The 11135-nt window shown below is 48.8% G+C and overlaps 1 long non-coding RNA gene across 1 annotated transcript; it reads left to right on the top strand.

The window, feature by feature from the left end:
• The first annotated feature begins 5758 nt into the window (after positions 1–5758).
• Positions 5759–10414, top strand: LOC104500519. Its single transcript, XR_727839.1, has 3 exons — positions 5759–5856; positions 8845–8917; positions 9733–10414. It is a non-coding gene; the product is annotated as an uncharacterized LOC104500519 (long non-coding RNA).
• The last annotated feature ends 721 nt before the right edge of the window (positions 10415–11135 follow it).

Raw genomic sequence — 11135 nt, forward strand, 5'->3', positions numbered from 1 at the left:
TTCCCTCAATTAACTTCTCTTCGTTACGCATCTCTTAAGCTGTTGTACTTGTTTCTGTTTGCTGTAAGACCCCTTTGCCTTTGTCTGCGTAGCAATAGTTGTTCTGAATCACACACTTGATTTTAATAATGGTGCAGTGATCATAGGAGGCACAGGCAGACAGGTTAACCATGAACCTACGCAAGAAATCACGGCTCAGCCCTCAACCCCTGAAGCCTCAGGGCTGATTCTGGACTGAGCAGCACCAAAGTGCACTTGTTCTTACTCATGATCGATCAAACCCACACTCATCCTAGTGTACTCGCTGAAGAATTGATGCCTCTACTATTTACATAAGCAGAAATCCCTTCAGAGGACAAGCGAGGAGGCTTGAAGTTGGAATATATGTTTTATTCCACAAACAGCACTTCATGAAGATGGTACATCTAGGCTGTCGTGTGGATTTCTGCCTGTGTCAAGTCAGCTGAATTAGTTCTTTATGTAGGAACCCAGATTAAATCAGCATGGTCATTCTCGGAGGACGTCCAACAGATCTGTATGCAAAAACTTGGGAGGAGTGTGTGAGGACAGCCCTTTGTGACACAGACAGCTGAGGGGAGGGGAGAAGAGAAAAGAAAATACAGCTATTCAGTCTTTACCAAAAAATTTTAAGGATTTTACGCTAAACATTTGCGGCAAGTGTGTTCCCAGGAGCTCGGTGCGATGCCTTTTACCATCCTCTCATGACCTGGCGCACAACCAGCAAGGAGCAGTGACACGGCACAGAGAGCAGTGGCTCGATGTAGTACATTTTAATAACTTTGTTAGGTTCCAAAAATGCATTGCAGCGGCTGTAAAAGCTTGTGGCAAAGGCTGTTGGAGTTCATAGGAAGACTGAGTTAGCTTCAGATCAGATCTCTAGCCCACGGACAAAAGTTTGTGTAAGAAGGCTTGTGCAATCACAGTCCTGCCTGCCGGTATTGAGCAGTGCCACGGGTCGGTTTTGGCAAAGCCTCACTGATGTCATTAGTAAACCACGCGATTCTCCAGCTTCCGCTACATCAGCGAGGGGCTGGCTGGTTTCTGGAGGTACCCGAGCTGCGCTACGTCACCCCTGTGAGCAGAGGTTACGAGTTACTGAGGGAGTTACGGTTCCTGTGCGTCAGACCCATTGGCACTGCATCACTGACCGGGATTTTTCACCCTGCTCTTGCACACGACCTGCCTTGGCTCTTCTCTAGCAAATCTGTACTGAAACCTCAGGAGTTCGTGCAGTGCTTCCTGATGCTCCATTTCACCTTTCTTGGCCCCTGAAGTTTAGTGTATGTTAAACAAGAAAAGGGAAGGATGTTTTAGCATGAGCTATGATAAATTCTCTTGTTAGATATTTCAGGTAGCAGCAGTTTGAAGCTTTCCAGTAATTGGTGCTTTTCCAAAGGTTTCAACATGACCTTTTTAGTCTTCCCTGCTTAAAATTAACTGCCATCAGTCCTGTTTTTGCCGTCACCTGGCAATGGAGCTTCTCCATCAGTCCCTAAGAACCGACAGGGGAGCACAGAGCGTGGGTGCCCTCAGCTCTGCTGCCGAGGAGCAGAGGCAGGTTAATGCAGTGGGGTCCAGATTAAAACAGCATTTTTCAGTATCAGACACCCAAGGAGGAGTTACTCGTCCGTGTTCTTAGCTCCTTCAGCTGCAATATATGAAAATGCGTCTCGTCTCGGGGGCAAAACACTCGCAGAACCTACACGGTGCTGGTGTGTGCCCTGAGGGAGGATCTTGGCAGAACCCTCCTCTCTGCGGGGCAGTTCACTCGTGACTTTACACCATTGCGAGTTTTCCAGCCATGTTCCAGACAAGCCCTGATACCTCTGCTAGATTACAAGGAGTAATTCTGGCTGCCTGTGTGCAAGGGCCTGTGAAAGCATGTCACGGGCTCATCCCTGCCAGGGGATGGACACTGGCTCTCCAGCACACTTGAAATGATCAAATGCTCTTGAGTAGAGCTCCCTCTTTGCCCAGCTTCCCTCTTGAGGTCTCCCAGAAACCTTGGCTGCTAGAAGCTGTCCTCAGACCAAGAAGAGAGTCTCAAAGGTGTTGCAAGAAAGAGCTGGGAACGCTTGTGGTGGTGGCTAGTTGAAGTGACCGGAGTCAGTCACCCGAGAGAGGAGGCTCTGCACGACTTCAGAGGTGTTGCCAGCTGGTTGTGGTACTTTGGTCCTGGCTCCTGATGCCTCAGAGACACGCAGACAAACGTTTCACTGGGGGCTGTGGACGTGCAGCACGCCGGTTACTCGGCGTTTACGGCTTCTGCACACGCTCTTTGTTGTGCGGTGACCGGGAGCCAGCTGGGGTGTGTTTGTACATGCAGAGCACAAGCTCCAGTGTGCAACTAGATGGAATTCCTGCCCTGGTGCCTGTTACTGTGCTGTCCCTCAGCTCACGGTCTCCTCGGTTTGCTGCTCCTGGGTGCCGTGTGCCAGCCGAGGAGGCAGGTGGTCTTGCAGAAGCACAGTCCCCCTGAAGGAAAGGGTCAGGTTTACAGGATACCCCCAGGAGCTGTTGTCCTGATGCAGCTGCACAGGGCAGGGTTGCAGCCGGGCAGCGCAGCCACGCAGCCGGCCGTGGAAAGGCTCCAGCCACCTCTGCCGTTGAGTTAATGCATTGCATAGCATCGAGCTGCTGCAGCTTCGGCTCCAGAGGACGCCCCTGCTCAGTGCTGGGACTCAGGCAGCGCACGGATGGTTCCTGCCGCAGGGCCTCTGTAAGCACCTGCCTCCATGGGTCTTCTGGGTGCGTGTAAAAACGCTGCTCTCCTCCACAGTGCTAGAGGGGGAAAGATCAGACACAACTCTCACCTCGGCAGGAGCGCTTCTGCCATCCCTTAATTAGGATTTGGTAGATTGGACAGAGTAAACAGACTGAGGGGAATAATGTGAGCGGGAGAAGAGAAAAAAAATGCTTAAACACCAGCAAACCTCGAATATTTATAAAACCAGTTTTATTTCAGTGTGGGAATAATCTGGTAGTGAAGTTATGGTCAGGTAACTGAGCACATCCTTGAATTAAAATTCTGCCTTGTGCTGGAGAACATTTTAAACTGCACGTTTTTTATTCAAGCATTCTCATTAGTCAGTCAAAGCTTCCGAGGTCAAGATGAATATTGAGGTCATAGCAAAAATGATTTTTATCACTGCTAAGAGGGTCATACAGCATTATGACTTCACATTTGCAAGTTACTGCACCCCAGCTAGTATTTCCATCTCTGCCTGATGTTCATTTGCTTCAACTCCCTTTCAAAACTGTGTGCGCTGGTTATAACGGTAATGATGATCACGCAGACTGAAACTCTGAGCTGAAAAGCTTTACCGTGATACTTCAGAGTCGTTATGGCTTTCTAACTCGCCTGTAGCATGTAGACGTAATTGTGCATGGAATGACATAGTATTCCAGATGTAATGAAGTACGTACACCCTCATAAACTCCTGCATAGAGCCAGGGCTCACAGTTCTGCTCTGTAACCTTGTTAACACTGTGGAGATGTCAGTAGCAGTTTTCCTTGCTGTTTGTACTTTGTAGCCAAGTTTTGCTCCATTTTTAAATCTTGCAAGTGGTCCCGTGGACTTCAGCCATGATTTGTGCGTGGGGAGGTCAGGGAAGTGAGCAGCTACCCTTCTTTTAACCTTTCTTAGCTGACATTTTCAGTCTCTTCCGTGACACAGGAACAGAAGAGTAATTGGGAAATGTGATTATGCCCTTTTCTTTGTAGCCTTACAGAGACAGGGATGACAGAGAATAACCTTGTCTCCAGCAGTAATTCTACTGACAGACTTTTTCCCAGCTCAGTTAAATTCTCTTGAGGTTGTATGAGCCGCTACAATGCCTGGCACCGGCTGAAACAATTTCCTGTCCCCTGTGACGGTCACGTAATGTCACGGAAGCAGCACAGCGGTGGCTGCTGCTGGCACTCCTGGAGTAGGTGTCTACTTCCACTGCAGTCTCTTCCCAGATGGCAAAGTTTATTTCGGTCTCTGCTGTTCGAGCATAGTTAGCAGTGTTAATAAATGTTATTTGCCAAATAAAAAAGTAAATTCTTTATTAAAAATGGATATTCTGAAGTATCAGTATGTATTTGTTATATTGGAAGCAAAACTAGAAGATTCTGGGTTTGGTCTGGTGGAAGGCATTTTGCTATGTAAAGCGAATGACCAACATCGTGTTATTGAAAAAATAACACATCGCGTTCCCGAACCCACCGTTCAGCTGTAGACTGGCCGGTTGCAGGGCAGCGTTCACCTGGTGCCATCACTTCCACTATTTTTGTGTAGCCTAAGGAGAGTCATAGGTCGTGAGGCCAGACACCGGTAGCTTAAAATACATCCCCTGTTGTAGAAAAAAGTGCTGCAGGAGTATTCTGAGGCGCTGCCACGAGCCGCGTAGGAGGCTTTAGCCGTTCGGTGACTCCTCTGCCCAGAGGACAGCCAGGATCGCTTCATCTCACCCCCAGCTCACAGGGGTTGTGCAGATAGGTCAGAGGTACCCCCTGCCCGATTCCCCTGGGGTTTGCCTGTCTGTCACCTGGGTGTTGGAGCAGCTGGATGGCGGCTGATGATCCAGTCAAGAAGAGCTCTGGGAGGAGCAGAGCTCAGCAAGGAGGGACCTGTAGGCAGGTGCAAGTTTAAAGTATTTCTTTCATTCTGAGGAAACCAGGATAAAGCCTATTACAAAGCTTGTGTCAAAAGGCAAAAAGATGTAAGATTAAAAGAGTTTTAAAATAAAGCTAAAGAAGCTTTTCCTGGCCGTGCCGATATTGCGCAGTGCTCCAAAGGCACCCCCGAGATACCAGCACACAGTTCCATCGGCTCTGTCCCCTGCACCCAGACTGGTTCTAGTGGGTCACTGTGCTATTGTGTGGTTTAATTGTGCTGACCGTTACATGCCACTGTTCCCATAATAACAATTTTTCTTCTTTGTTCAATGAAATTTCTAATTACACGTGTGATGGGTTGTTTTAATTCTTTTCCCTTTCCAAATCCACCTTCCTGTTGCAATGCATGATGGGCAGGCTCAATATTGTGCATGACACCCGCTACAAGTGTTGGTAGGTGCCAGCTTTGTTTCTTGATTATCTTAAACCTGCGGGGCAGCTCACGGACCCTCAAAATCCACTGCTAGATTTTAACATAGAGCTCTTGTGCCAATCCATCTCCCTCTGCACTAACACCTGTCAATTAAATGCAGTTGTTTTATTTAATTGACACGGACATGTGGACGCTGTGAATTTCCTACAGCGGTTTTTTGGCTTACACGTTGTTCCTTGGTGGATTTTGATTGGACTATGAGTTCCAGTGTTTGGCAACTATCTTGTGTTAAATACAGACTGTATCTTACTGTAGCCACATAGACCTGTACTGTCCTTCAACAAGATTAAATTTTGTTTGCAGTAAATATTTGGGTTGAATTTTTAAAAGACAGAAATTTGTTAATATAAGGGCATTTAAAAATTATTCTGTTGATTTTTGTATTGAAATGGTTAAGCTTGTGTCGATTTTTGTGATTTGATGGTAACAAGCATTTTCCCCTTTTTTTCTCTTCCATCTCCCTCCCCTCTTTCTCCCTGGAATGTTGTCCTGCTTCGCACTGTGGTTGCATGTCACGCGCTGGCAATGACGTCTCGGGCTTTTCGCTGTGGTGAATGCCCTGCTCAATGACCCCCCACGTCGCTCTGGTTCCCATACTGCTACACTCTTCTGTATGTTTGCTTATATGATTTTCCTTCCGAAAGTTCCCATGGTGCACGGTGCTACGCCAGCCACTGTGTCTGCAGCAACAACATCTGCCACAAGTGTTCCCTTCGCTGCAACAGCCACAGCCAACCAGGTTTGCTAATTTACAGCTTTGTTCCTTACAGACAACTCAAAATCGGTGCTTTAGTGAGCATGGGGGTTTTGATTTTACCTCTTGTTGGCCTACACATTCTCTCTGAGATCTGCAGCGCAGCTTAATAAGCCCTTATCCATGCTCCAGAGGTGCTGCGGTTCCATTTCTGATGCTAAAAATAATTGATAATAGAGTTTCTGACTCAGTCTTAACATTTACGGGCCGTGCTGCTTTTATTTCTGCTCTCAGAGATGTGGAGAGAAAGGGATAATACACAGTACCCATTAGGTGTTTCTATTTCTGTGCAGCAGACAGTCCCTTTTAGCGCAGAGCTCCACCGAAAGCCAGTAAAACCTTTGTGCGGACGGGTCGCAGGATCACAGTTTTAACAGTCTGAACATGTTCTGACTCTCCTCTTCCAAGAGCAAAACAAAAACACGCAGAAACTTCCTTTAAACCTTTGTTTCAGCTTGTGATGCTGCTTGGAAGTGGCCTTGTTGCAGTAGCCAGACGTCTGTTAAGAAAATATCCATTAGAGCCTGGTTTTATTTCCAAGTAGTCACCCTGGTTCTGACCGTGTTTGGGTGTGTTTCAGGGGTAAAAGAATCACGCTTTCCTAAGGGGGTGACTGAAAGTCCTCCCGGCAAGGCCAGGAGCGATGCTCTGAAGAGGAGGAGCAGGGCCAGGGGAGCTGCTGTCCCCACACATACCCACCGGAGCTGTTGCTCTGGTCAGGCCGGGTTGTCACCAGTGCACATCTCTGCAGTACATCTGGCGGAAGAGCCACAGTGAAAGCTTCTACAGACCTTCTTGTTCCTCCTGTAAAAACAAAGTGGTTTTTGAGATTTGCCAGGAAGTCAGAACTGCCCGTGTCACAAGCCCGTCTGAGCTGGTCTGGTGTGCAGGAGCCCCGCTCGACGCCGAGGGGATCACCTAGCGTGCCCTTTAGCAGAGGGAACTAAACGCTCTCTGCAGCGTTCTGCAGGTGTGGTTCTGGACGGGTCGCTAATGCTGGAGACAGATGTCAGGTTTTAGGGCAGGCCCACCAGCCATGCTCAGCCCCCTCAGGCACTGCAGCCAGCCCCGTAAACAATGCAGAATCCCATTGCGAAGCTGTCGGCTTTGCAGCCGGACGTTAAGCAGCAGTGTCTGGGTCTGTGCCCCTTTGTGCGTGGGGTCACCTTGGCCTGTTGAGCACCTGCTTGCTGATACCTCAGAAACAGTATTCCAAACCTTCCTCTACACAGAGGTGTGAGTGTCCGTGCCTCAGAAGTGGCGATACCCATGCAGGTTAGTCTCCACAGGTAATGCTTTCTGCTCCAGAGAGATGTCTGCGGAATGCCCACATCACTCGCAGGGCGTTAGAGTTACCTGGCACTTGGGAAAGCTCGTGGATGGGTGGGACTGCCTCTGCATACCTGCCACCTCAGCAAATGACCACCTGTACGCCCAAAGTCGCTTCTGAATATTGTCATTACTGCCCCGTGCAGGGAGTCTCTGTATCCTCCACAAGTCCAGGGAGTTGTGAGAACAAGCCAAGCCACAGAAAAACACTATTTGAAAAAAAAATCATCTCTGTCTAAACCGTTCCAAAGCTTTCTGTTGTAGAATCTGTGACCATTTCATGCATACCCTCCCCAGAGCCTCGTAACACACTTAATGCAGCCCAACTCCACATATACATATATTACACATATATGTATATACCACGTGAGCAGCGCTGGGATTATTTAATGCCACACGATGCGATGTGCATGCATGCCCGAAGTCTTGAGGTCTGGCCCTTCATCTTCCCTGAGCGGTGTTGAAGGTCCCTGTGTGTTCCGGCAGCACTGCCCCTGATGCTTCTACGCAGTGGGGTGCTACGGCCTGGCCTGCAGCAGTAGGAAACAATGGTATGAGAAGCTTCGTGATGCTTGAAGCACGTTTCTGAACAAGCTGGCAGTGTGGTAGAGGTGTGTGGCGTTGCTAGGGGAGGAGAGGGCAAAAAGGGCCGAAAGCCCAACAGCAGGACCTGTCAACGGGTTAGTTAAGAAACCTCCCCGTTCCCTTCCTTGGGTGGATTAACAGGTCAGCCTGAGTATCCTCCGGGAAAAGGAGGCTGCTTGAGCGTAGCAGCTGTCTGTGACGGCACCAACCCGTTCCGTGTGCTGTGCCCCAGCATGTCCCGGGACGTGAGCATCTCGTGCTCCCTCCAGCCAGACCGGGTTGCTCACGGTTCCTCAGCACCCTCACGCCTTAGTGCTGGTCCTCCTCGGGGGCCTGACCCTCGGCAGCTGCTGGGGCTGGCTCCCGTGGAGTCCGCCTGCGCGCCCTGTGGCGGGGCCCCCTGGACGGTGTACAGGAGGAGTCTGGCGTTTGCCCTGATTCTAACACCGTGGGGTTTTTAATGGAAACCGAGGCCGTGGGGTGCTGCAGGAGAGCCACGTGCTGCATTCTGTTTACGCAGGCAAACCTTTTGAGAATTGTTCCGCTCATCTGGGGAGTCTGAGCTCTGCACTGATCCGCCGTGGTGCTGCAGAGCTGGCAGCTCTTCTCAACGGCGGGTTTTCACCCACGTGAAAATTGAGCTCGGGGCATCCTAGGTTTGGCACTCAGCAACCAGGACCGTGAAAGCAGTGACCACAAGATCAGGGTGAAACAAGGCCCCTGTAGAATTTATCATTTTGAGTGATACACTGAAAGCACAGGATTGTGTGTAGGCCAACAAAAAGGGCTATTTCCAATTACTGCACCGCATGACTTTGGTAGAGTTTAACTTCTCTTATTTCCCAAACAACCAGTAGTACTCATTTATATTTCTTAACCCCATGTTCTCCAGTTTTAAGTTGCTATCGTAGCACTTCAGTTTAACATAGAGTTACAATATAAAATCCACCAACTCACAGCTGATCCTCACTTTTCCAAACTCCTGTTCTGTAGCAAACACTGTCTCTCCCGGTTGGCTGGTGGCGCGCGTTACTCACTGTTTCCATTTTTTACCTGCAGATACCCATAATATCTGCCGAACATCTGACTAGCCACAAGTATGTTACGCAGATGTAGACGTTGTCATCAAACCGTAAGTTCCGGATGTGGCATTGCCTGTGTTTTTCTTACTGTATGTGTGTATAATTTGTCTTTTTCAGGGACAGGATGTTTTTATTTTCTTTCTAAGAAAACTGGTAAGCTGTGGGGGAGGAGGCTCTGAACGCCGCTGCCATGTCATTCCTCTCCGAGTGGAGATGCCAGTCCTTAGCAGTGACGGTGCTGGCTAGTGTGCTGGACCGGGTGTCACTTTGTACAAACCCACACAGCAAAACCAGAGAGCCTCCCATCAGAGTCATGCCTGCTGTGTAAAGGGGTGATGGCTCCAGCACCGCTGTGAGCCAAGGGCCAGGTCTAGGGGCAGGTGGTTACGTGAAGCTGCCCTTAGAAGGAATGATTGTAAATCTCCAAGTTGGCAGTTAAGTAAGAAAAATGACCTTGGGGACAGAGGGCCCAGATTTCTGAGGCTCAATCAGGCGCCTCTCAAACTCCCTCTGGGCTCCTGGGTCTGGTGGGCGGCAGCAGCAGCACCTGGGAGGGCAGTGGGGCCGGGGCTCCCCTAGCACTCTGTGGGAGCTGCTCCCGGGACTCTGGGTCACAGCCCCCAGTTCTGATCCCGTGGCTGGGGGCTCAGGGACAGCGGGAGGCCAAAGTATCGTGTGCTTCAGTCACTGCGGAACTGGGGTGGGCAGAGAAGCTGTGCTCAGGAGCGTTGCGGGAGGGAGATCCCTGGGGGTGTGGGTGCAGGCTTCCCCCGTTGCCCTGCTGCGCGTGTAAAGTGTGGGCTGATGCGGCGCCAACATAAAGTGACAGCTGTGCTGACAAAGTTCTCTCTTCTTTCCCTTCTAGTTTGTAACTAAAGAGAAGAGGACAGTGTGTCTGGGTTGGGAAGAGGACAAGCTCATTAGCCATAGTGTAAATACCGTCAGCGGCACCCGAAACCCCCTCAGCAGTAAGACCTCCACACATTGCATGTTAGCGAGATGAACGGGAACGTGGAAATCCACTGCACACTGTTGCCTATATACTTTGTACATTGAATTGATATTTGTGCTGAGGTGATCTTATTGTCTAAACCCTACAGCATAGTCTATCTTTTCCAGCACGGGAGCACGCACGCAGCTTTTGAGGCTGCGTGCAGAGTCTCTTTCCTACATAATCATGTGTGTCACCTCGAAAAGACAGACGATGGTGTAACCATAAATCTATTATGTATTGGTACGTCTGTAGACCAAGATATAATTTTTTAAAGTAAGTTTATTTCTTTCAAGGTTTACAAATAACAAAGGTGCACCTTGTATTTAAAATTGCCATTATAGACAAGAGCGTGCATGCACAGTAATTTTTGTTTAAGAGTAATATTTTTAATGTAATAGATTGTAAGAAGCGGTAAGAGAGGTATCTGACAGATGAATGTGCCAAGCGAAACCACAACTGTGTATATTTTAAAGCACATCAATGGCTTTAAGTACCACGTTGTTAAGGATTCTCATGAAGTGCCATAGACTGTACATCCCATTAGAGTATTATTTCTGCAGTGTTATTTTCAGAACCGCGTTGTCACTTCCTCCATCAGTACGAACCAGTCAAAGGGCACCGTTCTGTTTCAAACCAAAGCTGTCTCAGAAATGGCCGGCTGTTCCCGCGGTACCCGCGGGCAGCACCGGGCAGACGCTGCAGCCGTGCAAACTGACCTGTTCCGGACCGAGGTGTCGGCAACTTCGAGGCACCGCAGTGAAATCTTTACGCCTGTTTTACCGTATCACGGTAGACGAAAGGGAAAAGCCATTTCTGAGACACAGTGACAAATGTTTGAGGAACTTCTTTTGCTCCTATTTATAGCCTCTGCCGAGAGTCGAAAGGACTATAAAAGTTCTGCAGAGATGGGTTTCCCTCTGACTTCATCCCAGTCACGCGTCAGGCGGTGACTCTAAACAAAGACGAAAGAAGCACTGACATCAGATTCATGACAAACCAAAACAGGCAAACCGGAGAGGTTGAGTAGCGTAGGAACCGGGTGGGGGAAATACCGGGGTGAGTTTTATATGAGGGTTGTGTTGTTTTTTTTGGTTTTTTTTTTGTTCGGATTAACTGCTTATAGCCTTAGAAAGCCTTTACGGAATAAAAACAAAAAAAAAATAGATGTGCATTCAAGTTTTACGAACGGATTCATCCAAAGGAATTCCTCTTTGTGGTTTGGATGTCGCAGCTAGTAAAGGATATTTTTGCTCTGTTCAGCAAAGTGCTGACGT

The sequence above is a fragment of the Buceros rhinoceros genome, unplaced genomic scaffold, assembly GCF_000710305.1.
Source record: "Buceros rhinoceros silvestris isolate BGI_N320 unplaced genomic scaffold, ASM71030v1 scaffold23439, whole genome shotgun sequence".
Classification (NCBI taxonomy): Eukaryota; Metazoa; Chordata; class Aves; order Bucerotiformes; family Bucerotidae; genus Buceros; species Buceros rhinoceros.